This window comes from Micrasema longulum, unplaced genomic scaffold, assembly GCF_059751315.1.
Source record: "Micrasema longulum isolate JH-2025_06_02 unplaced genomic scaffold, ASM5975131v1 h1tg000478l, whole genome shotgun sequence".
NCBI classification, from domain to species: Eukaryota; Metazoa; Arthropoda; class Insecta; order Trichoptera; family Brachycentridae; genus Micrasema; species Micrasema longulum.
In genome coordinates this window covers 56,042-70,497 of record NW_028277675.1, presented here as the reverse complement: position 1 = coordinate 70,497, position 14,456 = coordinate 56,042, and the positions used below count along the sequence as shown (strand labels likewise).

The 14,456-nt window shown below is 33.0% G+C and overlaps 1 protein-coding gene across 1 annotated transcript in view; it reads left to right on the top strand.

Annotated features, from left to right (window-relative positions):
- LOC148281292 (innexin inx1-like) overlaps positions 1–14,456 on the top strand; it is a 53,655-nt gene that overhangs the window by 20,720 nt on the left and 18,479 nt on the right. The window lies entirely within an intron of this gene.

Genomic DNA, 14,456 nt, shown 5'->3' with positions numbered 1-14,456 from the left:
CCCCAAGAATTTTCACTAACAAAAACAAAGCGAACCTCACGTTATTTCCCTTAGGGGTAGGTGGATAGGACAGAACGCCATATCACTCTTCCTTTGCACATGGACCTCGTTTACTCTGCATTCATGCTTTTTATTGACCACGCACGCCGATTATTCCGACATTTACATGTCCATCTGCTTTCCGGGTCCGATCTTCGAACCTAGTGTTTAGACAGCGCCGGATTTCGACATGTTTTTCTTCTGCCTGAATCAAATGCTGACCTAAGAGTAGATTTTCTTTGACATGTACAATATTTTCTCTAATATGGAGATCTGTTGGATTTGATCGTGCCTTGTCTCTTTCGGTCTTCCTCGTTTTCTGCATCCATCAACATTCGCAGGGGTGGATTGACATTAATTATATTATTATGTATTTATTTCAAATGAATTCAGCAACTACTCTCTTAGGTTAGCCTGTCTCATGGTGAACCTAGTGGTTAAAAAAATAATTACAATTCAATAAACATCAATCCACCCTATATCATTTTATATTGCCGAGTGGATTTTTACCATGGTGTGAAATGAATGGGCAATACTTCGTAGATTTTTTTTTGTCTAAAAGTTTCACCGAGAGTACAAAACACATAATTATTAAGCATTTTTTATCATCATTAATATTTTTTTAAAATAGCGTTGCTAGTCATGAATGACATTTGTAATGAAATATAATTATCCAAATTTCCAAAACTCTTTTGGTTTTCATCGTCCTGATTATAAACAAGCGATAGTCGCTGAACCAAATTTTATCCACCTTGCTTAGTTAAAAACCTGAAAAAAAAAGTTACCCATAGAATTTTGTAAAAAGGCGTAAATTTTTTTGTTGTTGTATACATGATACTTCCAAAGCAAAAAAAAAGATTTTGTCTCCAAACTTTCAAATTGGTATTTCTCAAAATTGTGTTTTTTTTACTGACTATTGCCTGAATCTCCTGTAGCTCAATCAAAAATAACTATCGACGTGCTTAAAAACATGCTAAGCATTTGAGCGATCACAATGAACAATAATGAACATTAGGGTGGGCCGAAAATTTTTTTTCTCCGAATTTTGAAATGAAAGGGGTCTAAAAGGTTGCCTTTTGGATTACTCAGAATGCAAAAAATATTAAAAAAAATATTCGATACTACTTTTGGCTCTCAACCAGAGCTTGAAGTTTTCGAAAAAGTCGATTTTTTGGAGTAAACCGGCTGTCATTTCGTATTTACGTAAGAAAATCAGTCTAATTAAATGTTATAATGTGCATTAAATCTTATTAAATAAGCATCTAAGGGCGTGAGTTGCACTTTGTTTTGTAATAAATGGGTAGCATTGTTTTAATAGGCCATTGTTTTCGTCAATATTTAGCCAGGCGCTTGACGGAATTAGTTCCGCGGAGTGTAAACTTTTTCCATTTCGGTAGTTTTAAAGCGCGTTCGAATTTGTAATGTGATTAAGTTATTTCTTTACTAACACAAAATAATTTTATCAATATAGATAATAACAAAATGTTCAGACAGTGATAAACTTCAAACCTCGGTTGAGGGCCAAACGTGGTATGGAATATTTTTTTTATTAATTTTTACGTTCAATGTGATCCAAAATGCAACTTTTTAGACCCCTTTCACTTTGATGTCTAAAAAAATAAAAAAACCCATACACCATCGGCCCACTCGAATGAACATGCTTAAGTTATCTCAGTCATAAATCAACGCGTGTGTAATCTCTAAGTCAACGCTCGTGTCGGGTTTGTTTCTTGTTTTCCTCGTAAATAAGTACAGTTCACTGGCGAAAAATCGGCGTTTGCTATAAAAAATAATACAACATATTGCATTTGCAAAATAGTAAGGAGTATCTAATACAAAAAAGTTAAAATTAAATTACAATTACTATGGCGACCGCTTTTCTTGACATTTGGCTTGCCAACCGCCGGCTAAATGCAATAAATAGCATGATAAATAAAAATAGATCGAGGAATAGCCATCTGCTCCTCCCGAAAACTCTGCGACCTAGAGTATGCCGATGATGCGGTTATAATTGACGATTCAGTCGCGGGTCTTCAGGCCACTGTAGATAGCCTAAAGGTACTCCGCATGCTTGGGGCAAAAATCAATATTGCAAAAACCCACATTGTGTAACATTTCATGCGTTGATGCCCTAAATCCCCTGCCTGTCAAAAGTCATCGAAAGGGTCGAGAATTTCAAATATCTGGGAGTATACGTTACGGAAAATGGCAGCTTTCAAAAAGAACTGGGAGTGCGGCTAGGAATAGCAGGTGCCACTTTTAATAGTATGAAGGCTGTCTGGAGATCGGATATTTAATCAGTGAAAACCAAATGCCGCCTATATAACGCCTGCATAACACCTGTTCTCCTCTACAGATGCGAATCGTGGCACCTCACTCGGGTCCAAAGCAGCGAAATTCTGAGTTTTGAGAATAGGTGTCTCAGAAGAATATTGGGTGTGCGGTGGTCTGACTTTGAGGAATGAAGTTATAAGAGAGTGTGCTGCGGACGCCTCCTGAGAGCCTTAACCACGCTTGCCTACTTTACAAGGCATCAGGTTCTCGACGTCCCGGACGTCCACTTCTGACTGTACGTCGGCAGTTCATGTCAGAACTATGGGACGCGAACCTGACTTGGGAGGATGCACAAGAGCCGGCAGCCGACAGAGATGCTCGGAGGATCTTTGTGGACACCATATGCTCCAACTAGGAAGCGGACATGGAATAATGAAACAAGACAAGGACAATCGAGACTAATAAATCAGGGACTAAAATTATACAATAAACTACCAGACAAAACTAATCAAAAGACTCAAACAAACTTTTCAAAAGATGTTAAAAATATTATTTTGAGTATGAATAAAAAATGTTTATTTTTGTAAAATGAAAATAAAATAAATTTTCAAATAAAAAAATAGCAGTTTTGGAATAATTTTCACCGGTGAAATTCAAATATGTGATTGGGCAACAGGATTATACGTCACGAAACGTAATTATTATGAGGTGTTAACGGACGTTCCATTGTGATCGCGAATACGATAAACAACCATGGTGAGAAATTGTTATCACGTCGATAGTTATTTGTGATTGGGCTACTGAACGGCGATGATATGGAACTCTATGCATTTACAGGACTTATGACCCGTCGTTGGCTTCGGGTTAAGTGGCCACTTTACGCACTGTGTAACATCTTCGATAAGTTCGATCGTGATATTATTTGCGTCAGCTCATTGAGCCAATCTTGCTAAGCGACCTCTCAGACGCCGGTCACCCAGAGCAATCATGCTAATTTGCATACTAAATTGGAACACGCGGACGTGACTGGCTTTAAAATGGTTGGTGTGTATATATTTTCAAATTTTTAAAATTCATTTATTGATTCCAGAGCCCGTTTCATAAGAAACATATAAGCCGCAAAAAGTTAAGTAAAAAGTTAAATAAAATTTATTTATTAATTCACATTACACTCGTTTACAAATTCATGAGTATATTAAGGCTATTTAGGCAGTGCCCGTGTTAAGCCATAATAATTATCAATTAAAAATACACAGGAAAATTATTTTATATATCACAATAGAATAAGAATCCAGAAAATAAAGTATAAAGTATCTTTATATTTCTGTTCAATGTACTTCATAGTCCTAACGCTCCTATATACCTGTGTGAAAAATTTCAACGCTTATCAGTTTACCTCTTCGTTCTCATTCTCAAGGCACTCTCTTAATACCCATACACAATTCCTCTTTCTTCTCTAACTCATACAGTGTCCATGCGGCTCGACTGTGGAATCATCTCCCATCCACCATCAAAGATGTTACTACATTATCTCTGTTTAAATCACGTCTGAAGAAACATCTCCTTTCTCTTCTTTAATCTCTCCTCCTTTCCTTTTTCCTCTTTCCTCTTTTTTCCTTTTTCCCATTGAGTAATAGTTTTGATTGAAAAGGAAAAAATTATAAGGAATTCAATGAAATAATCTGATTGGGATCCATAAAAAAACGAATGCTGTCTGTAAACATTAAAAAACAAACTTATTTTATTCAGAATAAAATAACATCCATTCATTTTTTTGCACGCGCATTCTCGGCGAATGCAACCCTGGTGATGAATAAAAAAAAATTACGCTCATAACTTTTTTGTACTTAATAAATTGAAGATTTTATGCGCTTAAAACCTTCTCGTGGCAAAGATGTACATTTATCTGAAAACCTCACTTAAATCGGTCCGGTAGTTATCGAGTCCATCGAGGAGAACCATTCAAAAATTGCCTTTTATATATATATAGATATAGATAAAATATAAATAAATATTGTAATAACGTTAACTTATTAATAATGTTATTGAATTCTTATATTAGTACGACGTGGATTATTGTTTTATACTTGAAGTTATTTTGTTTAAAGGTGTAAGTTGTTTATTTACATAAATTATGAATAACGATTCGCTATCGGAGTGATTCAACAAAAATGCAATCAATTGATTATTATTTTTGCTATTTATAATAACATCACACAGCCGGAAGGGAAGCATGAATAATAATTGTTAATTTAAACACCTTTTATGATATTCTAATGCAACCATCACAGAGAGGATGGAACGCCATATGCATCTATCTATCCTGACATATTCATTCAATACGTCATGCCCTTCAATTTAAATTATTATTATTATACTTATATAGCGCCAGTTTTATTTCATTTTCATTTATTTAAAAAAAGAACACGTACATAACAAGCTAAAATTTAATGCGTACATATTAAAACGAGAAAAAAAATACATTAAAGAGACTTTTTTTTTAAGTAGTAGGAGAATTCTGCTCCGGAAAACCCCTTCGGATACATGGAACAGATCAACATCCGGAGCGATGTTGTTCAGCGTAGCGGTAGCCCTTCCAACGGTAGGGTGCTCCTGTATATCGGAATGTGAAACAATCCATGCTGATGCTGTCTTAGGTAATTATCAGGAACATACAAACCAATGCTCATCATAATATCAGGATTATCGGCCATGCCAAGGCGCCTTTTTTATAGTGATTCTGTATTAAAATTGATCAAAGATGCGCCGTAATCATTTTCAATGTTGCCAAAACGATATTCCAGGCTCCTTATAAATTTCTTTTGAATGTTTTCAATTTGATTAATATATACATTATATTGAGGGGACCATACTGATGAAGCGAATTCGAGTTGACTTCGCACATAAGTATAGTAAAGAAGTTTGAATGTATTTGGTGATGAGAATGGCTCGGAGATTCGTAAGATAAACCCTAGAAGTCTGTACGCCTTATCTACTATTGTATTTATGTGATCTCTAAATAAAAGCTTATCATCCATCAGTACACCCAAATCTCTCGCTTTCATTGAACGATTGACAATTTTACCAGATAGTTTGTAGTCAAATAGTATACTTTTTTTCTTTCGAGTAAATGACATGACAAGACATTTATCAGAATTCAATAATAACTGATTGTCCTTGCAATAGCAATAGATTCTATCTAAGTCAGCTTGAAGAACTTCGCAATTATTTATTGAAGACACAATTTTAAATACTTTATTGTCATCAGCGTATAGCAAAAAATTTGAGTTTTGAATGCATAAACTTATATCATTGTTATTCTATTGCATTATAATTTAATCTAATTAATTTTACTGTGTATTTTTATTGTTATTTATTGTGGATCGACACGGGCATAGCCTAGAAAGCCTTAATAAGTTTATAAATATTTAATTTTGTAATTTTGAATGCATAAATAAATAAATAAATAAATTATATACAATTTATTTCTATATTCAGATAGAGACGCATGCTGAGAAACCAGCTTGGACCATAATAAAGCTCCAATGGGTTAACTATTTATAGATTTATACAATAAGGACATTAGAATAATATCAACATTTAAACTGTAATTTTGAATGAATAAATAAATAAAGCAAACAAGCTTTTTCTTCAAGATTTACGTAACTAATGAATTCTTTCCTATTTTATTTTTATCATGTAAATAAATCAATTATTTTTCCTAAAATAGTAATAATTTGCTTTAAATATTTTCTATTCTTTTTATATATATGGCATACTGGGGATTCTTATAATGAATAACTACAAAGTTAGTGCTTCAAATATAAAAATTTACAATAAATATCTATGACCGAGGAAGACCGAGAAAGACATGGCACGATCAAGTCCATCAAATACTTGAAGATAGACATGTCAAAAGTAGGAATAATCGGCGTGCGTGCATAAGAAGATGTATGAATGTAGAGGAAGCGAGGTCTGTATGCCAAGATAGAGTGTTATGGCGTTCTATCCTCTCTGCCTACCCCTACGGGGAAACGGCGTGATGGTTTGTTGTTTGTTGTTGTTGTTGTTGTTGTTGTCACAGTATTGTATTTTATCATGCCGCGGTGTGAAATGGGCCAATCATGCGATATTACGCAGTGGGCTCGCGGTTTGCACGTGCACAGCGGTCCAGTCTCCGTGAATGTACGGTAGTAGCTAAACGCGCTAACCACTTAACCACGGGACAGTATGCGAGTACATTTACGAAATAATTAAAGGTAAGCGAATATGCCTATTATTGTACATCGACCTTCATTTTGAACACAAATTCCTAAATTTATGAAATTAATTACACACCGGAACAATCGTCATGGTCATAATTAAGCATTTGATGTTGCAAATTATCATTGGTGGGCAACCTTTTATTTATTTTTAATTTTAAAAAACCGTTTGGGTTATTTAAAAAAAAATATATAATTTTTTTTTTTTTTTGTCCTAAAATAGTACAAACATAATAAATGAATGTCCTAATATTAACTTATTAATAAAATTTCTAAACAATATAAACAAACTACAAACTAAAAAATACTTCCCTTTCAATGGTTTCGTCAATAAAGGATCTTGGAATTACTTTAGATAGTAAACTCTCCTATCGTGATGATAATATTGTAAGCAAATCTCTCAAACTTCTCGGTTTTATCAATACGGCGGACTTCAAAAATATTAATACCATCAAAACTCTTTATTGCTCATTAGTTCGACCCCATTTAGAATACGCTTCTCCTATTTGGTCTCCATTCTACAGGACTCATATTGACCATATCGAGTCTCTCCAACACCGTTTTTTAAGAAAAGTGGCATGGTTGCTCGGATTACAAAGGGGTAATTATTCTTATTTTGAAATAGAGCAATCTCTTAATCTGTCTTCATTGGAGAGACGTAGAACTGAGATGGACCTTATATGCATTTTCAAAATACTAAATGCTTTAAGTGATGTCCCATCTCTGTTGCAATCAATTTCTTTTGATGTTCCCAACCGTGTCACCAGAAGTCAAAATCTGCTATTTATAAAATCTGCTAAGAGCAACTTTGGTTTTTATGCCCCAATGTCCAGAATGTGTAGATTAGTCAATTCATCGCACGACTTGGAATTTTTTGGGATAGATCTTCCGGCTTTTCGTAGATCTCTTCGCGACTAAACAGTGTGGGATGAAGTTGGATTGGCATGGTTTAGCTCAAAGTTTTTGGTCTTTCGTTTTTTTAAATATATTGTATACTATTATTGTTTTGCCCTTGTTTGTCTTTGCTAAATAGTTTTATGTTCTTTTTGTCTCTTGCATTTATGTTTCTTCGTGTAACTGTTGTAATTGGCTTAGGCCGTATATATATAATAAATAAATAAATAAATATACGTACACTTAAAAATAAAACTTCTATAAAGCTAACACGAATAAGATTACTTTTTAAAAACTAACTTATCTGCTAAACACGTGTTTTTTTAACTGACATTTAAATGAAATAATATTTTTTTGCTCTCATATTTCTAATGGTATTTCCTTATAATATAACTGTACAGCTCGGTGCATCAACGAGTTCTGTGTATTTGTTTTCCTACGAAATGGTAGTCTTACTTCATGTTTATTTCTTGTTTTATATACGTGTTCACATTGATTAGAAAAACGCATTATTTAAGTACGCCGAAAACTTTTCTTTTAATATGTTCCACGGAGTAACATGTAAAAAAAGTGTACTTACTATCAAATATGGAGTAACAACCTACCCCAAAAAGTTTTCTCCACCAATATTTTAGTATGTCCAAATGTTTGAAGACAAGCTGGATTTCCTCCCTAGGGAGTTATTTAGATCTATATTTGTTGCAACAAAGGAAAACATTTTTGAGAAGGTAATATGGAAGTCCCGGCATTTACAGGGCTTATGACCTACCGTCGGCTAGTTTAAGTGAGAAAAATGCGGTAAAGGAAAATAATTCATTTAGTCCTCGTATTAAGATTAAAATAAAAATTTAAATAATAAATTAAACTCAAATAAAACTAAATGATTTTTTAAATATTCATTTTTTTTTACACAAAAAAATAACATCATTCTAATTTTTATATATTATATATAGGGTGGGCCTTAAATGTATACCTTGTTTCAATTACGAATAATTTAATAATTGTAGAACTTTCAAATGTTTTATTTATTTTTTCAGAAACTACAAAAAATGGAAATTTTAATAATATCTAAGTTTTAAAAATTATATCGTCCAAGAGAGTTCCACCAATTTGTTCGCATTGTTTAAGGCGGATTCGCAAATTCTCAAAAAACACGTCGAAAAGTTCCCCGTGGGATGGCGTTAATTTCCCGTAAATGTTTTATTTTTACTGATTTTGATGTTGGATTGTCTTCATAGACTCTTGATTTTAAGTATCCACAGAAAAAATAATCACACGGGCTGAGATCCGGGCTCCGTGGAGGCCACCCAATGTCTGCTCCTCGTGAAATGAGTTTCCCGGGGAACATCTTCTTCAAACGGTCGAAGATAGGTATCATTCGGCTTCTTGCATCAGTTAAATTTTAAAGGCTTTTAGGTGTAAACCGTGGCGTCAAATTCTTCGTAAAGTGGTCATCTTGTTGTTTAAGGCTTGACTTCTATTGCGAGTTGATTGTTGCGGATTGTCCCTTACTGATTCACTAACACGCCGAATAACTTCTGGTATCCTCGCCGACTTCGGGTGGCCTTCATTCATTATTCTTACTGTTGAGCCGGCTGTCTTAAACATTTTGATTAATTCCCGAATAGACTTTGCGCTTGGTGCTTGACTAATGTCTCGTAAACTGAAGTGAGCCCGGTACATTCGTCTCGAAATCGTCACGGAATAATTGTTTACGTAATATGCGCGAACACAAAACGCGCGCTGCTTTCCCGTGAATGGCTCCGTGGCGACTAAAAATTCCACGACATAGCGCATCTAACGCTACCCTTGGCACCGCGCCCGCCCTAAGTATAATAAAAAAAAAACGAAATAAATCGCAAACACAATTAGGGTCCACCCAGTATATGCATTCTCGGCAAAATCAACCCCGGCGAACGATGAAAAAAAACGTTTACGCTCCCAACTTTTTTTGAACTAAATAAATTAATTAAATAAGAGCTATGAATATGCTCATGACAAAAATCTATATTTCGCTGAAAACCGCATTTAAATCGGTCCAGTAGTTATTCAGTCTATCGAGTACACACATACAAACATTGTTATATATATTTCATAATAACTATATATATTTCATTTATTAACTCTTTTGATTAATCAATATATTTTATAAATGATACATGTTTTTTTAATTTTATATATAAATCTACTATTATGCATCTAGTAAATGTTATAACTGTAACTCTCCAAAAAAGATACTAACTCTTGTGCTTGGAGAGTGACTTACACTGTCATAGGACAAAAAACTAGTAGTAGTATGTAGGTGAAATAATTCAATTAGACGAATCTCACCCGCATAAATAAAGGTTTCAGCTCTTTAACTTCACAAACATCAACAGATGAAAGAATTGAAGGAATATAGATGTTCAAATATGGGCAGAATGGTGAATGTTACACAGTGTGTAAAGTTGCTAATTAAACCAGCCATTGACAGGTCATAAGCCCTGTAGATGCCTAGACTTCTGTATTACCTTCTCTTAAATGTTCTTCATATCTTTTGTAATATGTTAGTAACATACATAACATTAATTTTATATGGGTTTTTAAAGCGATTTTTAAAATATGTTTTTATTGGATCTCAGAAAATTTAGTGAAATGTATAAAAAAACGTGATCACCTACATAGTTTAACTAGAAAACACCCAAACAATGATTCTCTACTCCATTATTATAAAAAATATAGAAATACATGTACCAAAACTATAAAAAAAGTAAAAGAAAAATATTACGCCAACAAAATAGAAGAAAGCAGTTATGATACCAAAACTATATGGAAGGTAATTAAAGAAATAAACAATACGTCAAACAAAAACCAAACACTAATACCGAGCATAGTTGAAAGTGATAGGACATTCACAAATAAACAAGAAATTGCAAATGCACTCAACAAACATTTTTCTACCATAGGAAAAAAACTGGCTGGTAAAATACTTAACAAATTGAATAAAAAAGAGAGGGAACTAGAAAACACTGAAAATATTGAATTTAACTCTCAAGAAATGTTTACAATAAAAGAAATTACAGTAGACGAAATTAAAAAAAACCTAAAAACCCTAAAAACCGAATGCTCAAAAGGACCTGATGGTATAGATGCTAAACTTTTGAAGATTTTGTATGAAGAGATAGCTATACCAATCTGCCACGTATTCAATCAAAGTATAAAAACAGGTGAATTCCCAACCCAGCTGAAGGAAGCTTGTGTGATACCAATTTTCAAAGAAGGTAGCAAAACAGAACTAAATAATTATAGACCAATATCTCTTCTAAACATTCTCAGTAAAGTTCTGGAAAAAATTGTTAACACTCAACTTACTAAATACCTTAGTGAAAATAATCTGCTTTCAACAAATCAATATGGATTTCGTAAAGGAATAGGAACGCAGGATGCCATATTAGACATAACTGAATACATTTATCAAAACGTAGACCAAAATGAAAAAACATTAGCAGTATTCCTTGACCTGGCTAAAGCCTTTGACTCAGTGTCACAAATACTTTTGGTTAAAAAATTACAAGCATATGGAATAAAAGGTGTATATCTAAAGTGGTTTGAAAGTTTTATTTTCAAAAGAAAACAAACTGTAAAAATAGGTCATACAATTAGCGAAAATCTTACCGGAAATTTCGGGGTACCTCAGGGAAGTACATTAGGGCCTACATTATTTCTAATATATGTAAATGGACTATGTAACTTGAATGTTGATGGACGCATTGTAACTTTTGCAGATGATACGGTGCTTTTATTCCATGCTAAAAGCTGGAAAGAAGTGTACAGTAAAAGTGAGAAAGGCTTGGAAAAGACGAAAACTTGGCTAGATTATAACTTACTTACACTTAACGCGCACAAAACAAAATATTTGACTTTTAGTATAGACAAACGGAATCAGCCAATAGAAAGAACCCTTAAAATTCATGAATGTACAAATGCAAGAAACAGCGACTGTGACTGCCAAACTATAGAAAAGGTCGATCATATAAAATATCTAGGTATGCACATTGATAGTTATTTAAAGTGGAACATACACGTAGATAAGACAGCAACCAAACTAAGGAAAATGATATATTTATTTAAAAACATTAGAAACATCCTAAACAAAGAAACTCTAATTAATGTATACTATGCTCTAGCACAATCAACTATTAGTTACGGAATAATAGGATGGGGAGGAACAAATAAAACTACATTAGAGCCATTAATAAAAGCCCAAAAAGCCTTACTAAGAGTAGCCAGTAAAAAGCCTTACCAATACTCTACAGACAGACTTTTTACAGAATTTCCAGTACTAGACATAAGACAAATATACATAAAGACAATTTTAAGACATTTCCATCAAAATCCTGACAGACATAATGACGGACAACAAATTTACGACACTAGGCAAAGACAAAAGACAATACTTCTGCTCCCAAAGAAAAAAACAAATTACGGACAAAGGCATTATACGTTTCTGGCCCCTAAGCTATACAACTTTTTAAGCAAGGACATATTGGCGAACAAAATGAAAAACAATATTTTCAAAGCTAGAGTACATAAATGGATTACTAAAAAGACTAGACAGGAAGCTGAGGAATATGTTTCATATATAAGAATGTAATTATAGTTTCTTGAAAATCCTTTTTCGTTTTATTGATGTAGATATGTTTTAATTTCTAATTATTTTTTTTTATTTCTTTTAATTTTTTATTTCTTTTAAATTTTTACACAATTGATGTGAAATTATGTACAATTATGTATGAATAAAAAATACACTGACACTCCGGAACGTGCCTGTGGGCCAGTGGAGTGGCTATATCCATAAAAATATATATATATTGAATGTACCTACCTATTGTATAGACATTTTGTTAACTATGTATTTGTATTGTATTTTATATTGGATTAAATAAAAATAAATAAAAAAAAAAAAAAATTATATATTTGCTCGCTTAACAATGGTTACCAAAAACTACTTTTTGCATATCAAACGGATAGCAAAAATTCTCACACGCAAAACAGCACATTGGTTTTGATATAATATTCACAGTAAATATTCATTAAAATTATACCTAGATTGCATCTTGGTTTTGTTTGAATTTATTAATTTATTCAACTTATACATAGGAAATACTTAAGAAATACACAGCCATATAATGAGGAACTTCAGCCCTACGGGAAATTGGTTTCAAAAAATGTTTTCTTGCGCGCGGTAAAAATCAGAGCTTCAAATTGTTCGGCATAGTTTCGTACGAAAAAAAATTTTTGAACGACGTCACTGGTGAGCTAACCAATGAAATGAAAGCTGTGAAGGATATCCGGTCGCTTACCGTAAACGAATCAATCGGAAGAACTGTCAGAGAAGAACCTCTGACGTCACATCATCATCATTCCATTTCCGCACCTAATGGTGCATAGGGCACTGCATTGGTACACCAATCGCAGTGTATCTTGATCATTTTTGTTTCATATAGATTACTGCTCAACCATATTATTTTTAGCAAACGAAGGAAATTTAAATAAACTAGAAATTTTACAAAATAAAGCGATGAGAATAGTTCTTAAGAAAAATAAATATAGCAATGTAAAAAAAATGAGAGATGAACTAAAATGGTTATCTGTAAGAAGGAGACTTAAATTTAATATGTTGATATTTATACATAAATTTTTTCACGATAAATTACCAAAATATTTTAAGGATAAAGTTGTCTTAAACAAAAATTGACATGAATATGCTACTAGACAAAAGGATAAAATAAGACTACCATTATTGAAAAGAGCTGAGTCGCAAAATTGTTTGATGTATAAGGGTTTAAAAATGTATGATGAGATGCCTGAATGTATGAAGAATGAAAAGTGTCTGAAAGAATTTAAAAATAAATGTATAAGTTACTGTAAGGAAATGTAAATATATATAGATGATGTAAATGTACATAATAGTTTATATTAGTTTTAATATAAGCTAACTTAAGAAATAAATAAAAAAATAAAGGTAAGATGATCAGTCTTACGCTTACGGTACCAGTCCAGGGACTATGAAATATTCTAGTGTGAAAACACCCATTTGAATAAATATTTCTTATCAACCATGTCGGGAATCGAACAGGCAGGCTAGCGCGCAGACTATTACCCCACGAGGCCGACTGAAATTATACCTAGATTAAATCTTAGTTTTGTTTAAATTTATTAATTTATTCAACTCATAAATAAGACATACTTATCAAACACAGATATATAATGATGAACTTCATCCGTACGGGAAATTGGATTAAAAAATGTTTTTTTGCGCGCGGTAAAAGTTAGAGCATTAAATTGTTCGGCATAGTTTCGTGGGTTCCGTATTTTTCGAAGATAATAACAAACAGACGGTAAACACCAGGTTTAGATCCAGCGGGTGGTTGTCGAGATTTATTGTAAGTATGGGACGTTCAAGGTCATTCAGTTTGTTCTTTTTTCACCTTTTTTTATAAAAATGGTAGTAATGTTTTGAAACTTAACAGGATCAGTGGCCGCAGGGCCCTTAGTAAACCCTTAAGTTTGTGACCTTGAACGACCACCGCTCATGCCGTCATTTTGAAAAATTCAGTTTTTTGCGTATAGTTACTTCCCTTTAGAAAATTACCGTATTTTACCAAAATCTGGTCTAAATTACCGTAAAATACCGGGGTAATTTTACCGCCTTGCATCTCTAGTCACGAGTCACGATCCATAATCCTGTAAAAAAAGTAGTTTGAAAATCTTATTATCGTTCGTGGCTTTTGTAATTGATTTATTTCACAGTTTTAAAATGTACCGAGGTTCTATTTTTCCGGTCCCGACTAGCTATGACATTCCTGTGTTAAGGCAGGACCTGCTTTTTAAAATGATAATAATAATTGACTTGACTTTTAACTTTTAATTTGATTTTTAATTTTATCTTTCAATTTTAACTTTTTAATTTTAATTCTTAATTTTAACTTTTAATTCAAACTTTTA